Raw genomic sequence first — 9334 nt, forward strand, 5'->3', positions numbered from 1 at the left:
AATATATGTATTCTTTTGTGTCACAAAAGTGAGATGATCATAGCACATATTTGGAGTTTCTGCACAAAAAGCAGAGTCCAGATGAGAGGAAGCTGCATATGCCCAGACACTCTTGGTTGCCTTAATCACACAATTTTCCACACACTAAAAATACTAAGAAGAGAAAAAGTACATGTAAATGAGGTAAATAGTAAATGGGAGGTAGAGAATCACACGGTCTAGCCAACTCACTTTGGGGTAAGGACTGGAGGCGGTTTGTGCCCAGAGATGATGCCAAGAGGGCCAACTTTGACCTGCGTTTAAATGGATCAGGTGGGGTCTGTGCACACAGGGGCTTCGAGGACCATGCAGATGGTGCAGAACGCCTGGGGCAGAGCAGTGGCATGAGTTTGTGCTCCTGGTGCCCTCTCCGTGCTTTCTGAATATATCAGTCTGCTCTGTAGGCACAGTGGGAGTAGGACAGGGACTCACTAGAAATGTTTATGCCCTAGAAGTGGCTATTAACAGAAAGGAATGGAAATAAGAGCACTCGGGTGAGAACATTGTATTTTTAAAATGCATAATCATTTTATATGCTATTTTATACACAATAAGTAACATGTTTTCCAGATATAAAAGTAGCTTGATTCTCAGGCATCAGATAACTTCTACATGGGATATGCCAAGGTTAAGAGATAAATCTTTTTTGTTTCCAAATTAATAAACATTTTTGTGAGACTTACACAAAACCTGCAAAATAAAAACCAACTACAATGCACATGGGAGGTAGAAAAATTTTAATAACTAGTGCTATTCAAAGGGAAATAGTATCTATATATAATTAACAAAAATATATTTAATAGTTACATTAAAAGTACTCTTACTGGGAGGCTGAGGCAGGAGAATGGCGTGAACCCAGGAGGTGGACCTTGCAGTAAGCCAAGATTGCACCACTGCACTCCAGCCTGGGAGACAGTGAGACTCCGTCCCAAAAAAAAAAAAAAAAAAAAGTACTCTTATGTGTGAGACTTTAATATTAGCAATTTTCTAAATAGTAATAATCTGATGATTTATTAAGTGTGAATTATAGGTGAAATTACCAACATCTCTCAAATCAGGCAGGATAAATCACATTTTAATTAAGCTCATTGTTTCATTTTATAAATTTCTTGTTAAATTATTTTTTAGAGACGGATATCTCACTACATTGTCTATACTGGTCTCAAACTCCTGGCCTCAAGTGATCCTCCTATCCTAGCTGTTCCGGTAGCTGGGACTGCAGGCGCACGCCACCTCTCCCAAATTTCACACACATTTTTAAGACTGCAACATCTTGGTGATAAACCTAAACTAAAAACAGAAATCTTGCCCATTCTGTTTGCAAACATCCATCTCCAAAGTGAGTGAAATTTCTGTGCATCTCTTTCACAAGTCATGGGGACTTCCCGCAGTTGTCTGATTCACAAATTTAACTTCTTTTTAGTTAAAAAAAAGTGATGATTGATATTTACAAACAGACTATATGTTTTCTTGGCTTTTAAATAAAATAAGAACACTAAATATAGAGTAGTTAGGTGAAAAAATATAATGGTTCATAAACCATGTCCAGGTTGGCATGCCACTATTGCCACCTGGGCAGATGAAGCCCTCAGGGCTGGTAACTGAGGCACGCTGGACTGTATCCTCCAGGTAATGCATCAGCAATACCAGTCAAATCCCACTCACATTTTAAAGAAATTTATGTTATTTTTGCTCTGCGAAAAAATAATTGTAACAGATCTTCTGTGCTCTAGATAGAAATGAAAGAAATAGACCTTTGGCAAGCTGCTTTTAAGCTGTACTCAAATAGAGATATTATCTATTAATAAAAGCTAATGTCCTGATCAACAGAACTAGAAGATGATAATAATCATAAATATCATCAAACATAGTTCCTCACATTTGACAGTATAATTTCACCTATATTGTCTCGGGTTAGTATGTTTTAAATTTCTGTGCACAAGTCTCTTTAGCATCCCTTGGAAAAAAACTGTTTTCCAATTGCATGTCATTTAATGCTAAGACTCTATCAGATTTCTCTCTAGCCTCTGAAACAGTGAGCTGTATTAGCTTCAAGATCTATACCAACTCATATAAAGGGTCAAAATTAGAGACATGAAAAATATATACAGAAGGGGCCGGGTGCAGTATGTATGTAATCTGCCTGTAATCCCAGCACTTTGGGAGGCTGAGTCGGGTGGATCACGAGGTCAGGAGATCGAGACCACCTTGGCTAACACAGTGAAACCCAGTCTTTACTAAAAAAATACAAAAAAATTAGCTGGACATGGTGGCGGAGGCCTGTAGAGATCGCGCCACTGCTCTCCAGCCTGGGCGACAGAGAGAGATTCCGTCAAAAAAAAAAAACTATATATATATATACAATTTTATTTATTATATATATAATTATACACACACACACACACACACACACACACACACACACACACACAGAAGTTTTTATACCTTTAACAATTTTGAAAGACTGTTTCCTGCCCTGGGAGTTTGGGCGTGGGATTTCTGCAGGATTATTTTACGCTCATTCCTCTCCACTATCAATTACAATTACATGTTAAAGGATGGATGAAGCATCTTCTTGGGTTCCATCCATTCAAATTTTGCATTTCTGTGATTCTAAGATGCTTTCTTCATTTGAGGCACATTAGAAAGAAGTGAACTTATGTAGAACATCATTGCTTCAGATTTCTTTGGGGAGAAATATTTACCTTCCTTCGAAAATCTTTTTCCATGTATAAATTCTAGAATCCTAAAATAGTGACAATATTTGTTTACTAAGTATTTTGGAAAAGTAGGACAGGAAAAGATAACCTCCTAAATTTTTTCCAGGAATATTTCCCTCAAAAGCTACAGATGAATAAATGAACATCGTGGCCTTTTTCTTAAGAAAACTTTTTTGTCACCACTTTTAAAGGAATTCAACTGAATTTGTACAGAATAAACCAGTGGGGTGAAATACAGCCATTGTCAAATTTTTAAAGCCAGATGAAATTAATTATATATGTAATAAATTATGAAGTGGAAGTATTTCATAAAGAAAAAAATGAAATTCAGCTCTCTACTAGAGCAAAACTATCCATCAGATAATTGCTAATTACTCCTGAGAAATGAACTGAAATGTATTAATAAAATTGTAAGACTTAAGAAAGGTTTCTTTAAGAGCTGTTTTAATTATCAGCCATTCAGGTGAATTGTCAGATTGCATGCACATGGACATGAGGCAAATATGTACAAGCAAGTTGATCACCTGCCAGGAGAAACAAGTAGTTTTTCATATACTAGAGCAAGGCAAGGCAGGCCCTACTGTGAGATGACATTGGAGTTCTAGTTCTGCTGGCCTCCTCCTGGCCACATTTTCTGCAGCAAAGCCTTGACACCCTGGGTAGCCTTAGCTTAACTGTTTAAAATGAAGATGCCAGTTACATGTGATCACAAACATCCCCTGCACATCTCCCAGGCTATGATCCACTCTCTAGACTGGATGTGAAGCCACAAAAATACAGAAGAAGCAGGGAACATGCATTTATTCATTTGTTTATTTTTAAAGACAGAGTCTCTCTCTGTCCCCCAGGCTGAGTGCAGTAGTGCGATCATAGCTCACTGCAGCCTCAAACTCCTGGGTTCAAACGATCCTCTCACTTCAGCCTCTGGAGTGGCTGGGACTACATGCATATACCACCACCCTGGTTTTTTTTTTTTTAATTTTTAATTTTGTTGAGACAAGGTCTCGCTATGTTGCCCAGGGTGGTCTTAAACTCCTGGCCTCAGGTGATCCTCAAGAATATGCATTTATTGAGTGCCTACAGTGTGCTGGGCACTGAACCAAGCACTTCACACGTGGTAATTCATTTAATCCTCTTAAGAATCCAGTGACTCAGGTATTCATTCTCACTCCTCTGCTACTGAGGCACAAACATGTCCCAGCGATCACTCAATTCAGAAGTGATAAAATCAAAATCCAAAAGCCTGCCTGTTCTTTATCTGGAGAATAAAGTCAGAAAAAATGGCAAACAGGCACATGCAATGAAGTTTAGATGTCCCAGGATCAAATAAAAAGTAAATATTTCTACAAATGAGAGATCTGAAGGAGAAAATTTCAGAACAAGGCACCAATATTTCATTGACATATTGATCACACAGCTGCAAGCCTAGAAAATTCCCCCCAGGTCCACCCACCCCACCCCAACACACACACACACACACACACACACACACACACTTCTCCATTCTTGAACATATGAGACACTGTTACCATTGTTCATTCAGAGTAACACACTTTGATCTCATTGGGGCTGGAGGCATCTTTCATTTTGGTGGTGGATGTAATGAAATGTCCCAAGTTCCATTTTCACAGAAAGGCTGAGATGCTTGCTCAGTCACCTATCAACTGACTTTGTTTTCTTTCCATTTCAGTGTATTCTAGGAACAAAAATTGTTTAATTTACAGCTAATATCTCATTATCTGCCTGAGACATACTAGGAGTGTTGGTTCTAAACCACACTTCAAAGTCATATAACAAATCTTCCAACTTTTGTTTGTGTTTAAAAGGGTGAAATTGGCCTTCTAGTAGGGAAAGGCAAAATCAGACTCCCAGATTTTCCTCAGAAATTATTTTTTCTTGCTTTCATCTTCTTCCCATGTTAGTTTCAGGCCCAATTTTCATGACTTACACAATATTCTATCAATCAGCCTGTGTGCATTTGCTCTTAAAAAAGAGAGCCATGCTGGCCTCGCAAGCTCATGATTCAGGTTACTTTAAGAATTGTTAAATACATGATATATACAAAACTATTCCTAACATATTCATAAGCTATGGAACATAATAATACCACAAACACCCATGAACCCACTCTCGCAATGTATAAAATCTAAAACATTTCATAAGCCTTATATCTACTCGTGTTCTTTTCCTAGCTCATCCCCTCGCCTGCCCACAACATTATCTCCACTTCAGTGTGGATCATGCCCTTCGTTTTTTATTTAGTATATCTTTATTAGACACTTTTGTATACTTAAGCAATGTTATTTAGTGCTGTTCAACTTTTAGCTTCATAGAAACGATGTCACACCATATATGAACTATTGCAATCTACTTTTCCTCTTTTTCCAAAAATGACCTAAGTTTTTGTTTGAAGTTGTGGGTTCAAACAAATGAAACGCTTGAAATGAAACAAATGAAAACGTTTTCATTTCTGTAGATTATTCCATTTTGTAGATTTTTAACATTTATCCTTTTCCCTAGCTATGGTCATTTGAGTTGTTCCCAGGTTTTTCCTACTAGGAACAATGCTCCTGGGTTCATTCTTTTTGTGTTTCCTGGGACACGTAAGTGCAAGACTTTCTCTTTGGTAGAAGCCCAGGAGTGGAATGGCTGAGCTGTAGCGTATGAGTGCTCATCTTTCCAAGATAATGCCAAATTGTTTTCCAAAGTGGTATAGCAATTTGCACTCCCACTAATAGTACAAAAGACTTCCTGTTGATACGCATCTTTAACAACTCATTTGCCAGAAATCTTAATTTTAAGCAAGCCAGTTGGTTTTAATTTTTATTTTTCTAACTCCTAATAAGGAAGTATATTTTCATGTTTTTGACCACTCATATTTCCTTTTCTATAAAATGCCTATGTCTTTGACCTTTTTTCTAGAGAATAGTGCTCTTTTAGATTACGATTTTATACATTCTTTATGTATTCTGAATAGTTACTCTTTATTGCTTGTATGTTGAAAATATCTTCCAGTGCATGTGGCTTATTTTTTTTTTTAGTCTTATGATTTCTTTTGATGAACAAAAATTCTTAATCTTAATGTAATCAGTTGTGCCCATCTGTTTCCTTCATGGTTAAAAAGCTTCTGTCTGATTTAAGAAATCTTTCCTGATCTGATGTCATAAAAATTTTTCTCTAATTTCTAAGAATTCTGAAACTTTTATTTTTACATTAGAGTCATTAAAATATCAGAATGTATGTGCATAATGTGAGGTGACAACTCAATTTCATTTTTTCCAGATGCATAAGCAATGCCACCTGCCTCGGTCGTATGGCAAGTTTCCTCATATACCTGGGCACATTACTGAGCCCTTTGAGCTGCTGCATTTTCATCCTGCAGATCCCAGTGCTGAGACATGTTGTGCTCATTGTGCTAACTGTAAAATAATTATTGATAACTGATAGGGAAACTCCCCTAACTTCTCAGCAAATGTATCTTAGCTATTCTTGGACCATTGTTCTTCCCTGTAAATTCTAGAGTCAACTCTGCTGAGATTGGGAGAGGGATTGCTTGAATCTGTAGAAAAATGTAGAGGAGATGTGATATCTTAATGATATTGGGTCTCCATAGTGATAAGCATGGTATGTTTCTCTATTTATGTAATTGTTAACATCGTCTGATAAATTTGTATACTTTTCACCATACAGGTTTTACACTTTTTTAGTTAAATTTGTTCAGTTAAACCTTATATTTTCTGTGGCTACCATAAATGCTGTTTTTTACTTTATCACACACATTTCTAATTGATTTTTACTGGCATACACGAATACAATTAATTTGTGTAATTTCATTTCATATCTAGGCAGAGAGGTAGACAATCTTATTATTTCTATTAATTTATTTGTAGCTTATTCTGAAGTCTTAGGCAGGTAGATAGATCATCTGTAAATTATATTTATTCATTCTTTTCAATACACATACATTTTATTTTATTTATTTATTTTTGCCTTACTGCACCAGCTAGTCTCCAGTGCATTGTTGAAAGGTCTCCAGTACATCGTTGAATGTACTGGAGACATTTAACCATGTAAAAGTAGTGAGCATGATTTTCTGCTTTCTATTCTCAATAGGTTTACTCTTAAGTTTTTAGCAGCTACCCTTTACTGGTTAAAAAACAAATCCCTTCTATTCATACTTTGTTTACAATTTTGTTAATTTTATCAAAAAAATTTTAGCAACTATTGAGAATATCATATGTTTTGTTTTGTTTTTATGAGATAGAATCTCGCTCTGTTGCCCCACACTGCACTCAGGTGGGAGTGCAGTGGTGCTATCTCAGCTCACTGCAACCTTCACCTCCCAGGTTCAAGCGATTCTCCTGCCTCAGCCTCCTGAGTGGCTGAGATTACAGGAGCCCACCAGGACGCCTGGCTAATTTTTGTATTTTCAGTAGAGATGAAGTTTCACCATGTCCTCCAGGCTGGTCTCGAGCTCCTGACCTGAAGTGATTCACCCACCTCAGCCTCCCAAAGTGCTGGTATTACAGGCGCGAGCCACCAGGCCCAATTGGAGAATATCACATGAATGAAATAATGAGATGATCATTTTCCCTTCGATTTGTTTATGGAAAGAATGATATATTAATTATCTAATGCTAGATAGACTTTAAAATTCTAGGAAAAAAATCTGAATTTGATCACTGTGTATTATATTAGCAAACTGAATTCATTTGCTAATAATTTAAGATTTTTATCAATATTCATGAGATTGACCTATAATTTTTCTTTCTCATACAATTCTTCTCAAGGTTAAACTAGCTTCAAAGAGTAGAGAAATATTCCCTCTTTATCTCTAGTCTGGAAAGATTTCTATATATTTTGAAAGTTTGGTAGAATCTACTTGTAAAATCTCAGGCCTGGTGCTTCCCTCCTGGGAATATTAAACCACTGATTCAAATTCTTTAATGGTTATAGCACTGTAATGTTCAAATTTTCTATTTTTTTCTGGGCAGAGTTTGGTGAGTTATATTTTTCTAGGAAGTTGCCTATTTTATTTAAGTCAGTGGTTCTCACCCAGGGGTGATTTTTATTTCCCAGGGACATTTAGCCACATTTGTAGACAATTGCGGGTGAAGTTTGGGTGCTATTGGCAACCAGTGAATAGAGGCCAAGGATGCTGCTAAACACCCTACTAAGTACAGGGCAGTCCTCTGCCCCACCCACCTTCACACACACACACACACACACACACACACACACACACACTCTCTCTCTCTCTCTCTCTCCAAGAACTATTCAACCTAAAAAGCAATATGGCTGAGATTGAGAAAACTGGCTTAAGGTTTTAAATTTGTTGGCTGAGTTATATAGTAATAGCATTCTTTAAAATTTTGGCTAGACATTTTTATGTTCCCTTTTTCATTCCTAATGTTAATTTATATCTTCTTGCTTCTTATTTTCCAATTAACGTCACTAGTGCTTTTCTGTTTTATTTATGTTATCAAAGTACCAACTTACAGCCTTGATGGTTCTCATTCCTAAATGTTTGTTTGCTCCTCCTACTTTCCTTGTAATTACTAGGTTATCTGATTTTTCTTTCTTCTTTCCCTTCCTGTCTTCTTTTTTTTTTTTTATTATTATACTTTAGGTTTTAGGGTACATGTGCACAATGTGCAGGCTTGTTACATGTGTATCCATGTGCCATGTTGATTTCCTGCACCCATTAACTCATCATTTAGCATTAGGTATATCTCCTAATGCTGTCCCTCCCCCCTCTTCCTATCTTCTAATATGAAATTTAAACCCACACATTTTTCTGTAAGAATATATTTGCTGCATTCCATGCCTTTATGAACCCTTTAGGATTCAGATCTAGGTATTTTTAACCTCAATTGCAACTTCTTTCAATTACAGTCGTGTAGATTTGTAATTTTTAACTCAAAATGCATACAGATTTTCTATTTCTCTTTTGATTCTTAGTGAATAATTTAATTCATCGTCATGGCATATGGAACTGATTTTTCTGAAATTTGTTGTGACTTGCTTCATAAGTTCTTTATATTGTTATTTTTATAAATGTTTCATGTGTTCTTGAGAAGACTGGTACATTGTTAAGTTCATGGCTTTACATATGTGCAATAAATTTTTTGTGTTGTATTGTTCAAATAGTCCATACTCCTAGCAATGTTTTGAATATTTGACATCTCAGCAGCCATGACTGAGCATTGTGATCTGTGATCACCTGAACAGCTGTCTCAGAACTGAAACATATTTCTCTTCAGAGAGAACAATGCAGTGAGGTGGGTAGGAAACTCAGAATCCCCAAACTTCAATTTAGTTTCCATAGCATTGAAGATGCCAGATCTTGGGGAAAAAGATGATGACCATAATCATTATCATCAAATTATGCTTACCCAAAATCCAAAGACTTAGGTGGAGGGGAATTGATGTTGATCAGAGGAACATGGGGGCAAAGACAGAGCTGGCCTTTGCAGCCCAGGTTGACTTTTTTCTAATTAGTGTTATTCATGAATGATTGAGGAGCTGAAAGGAACGTTTCCTTTCTTCTCTGGGGTGCACAAATACTGATATGA

The sequence above is a fragment of the Hylobates moloch genome, unplaced genomic scaffold (genome assembly GCF_009828535.3).
Source record: "Hylobates moloch isolate HMO894 unplaced genomic scaffold, HMol_V3 SCAFFOLD_9, whole genome shotgun sequence".
Taxonomy (NCBI): domain Eukaryota; kingdom Metazoa; phylum Chordata; class Mammalia; order Primates; family Hylobatidae; genus Hylobates; species Hylobates moloch.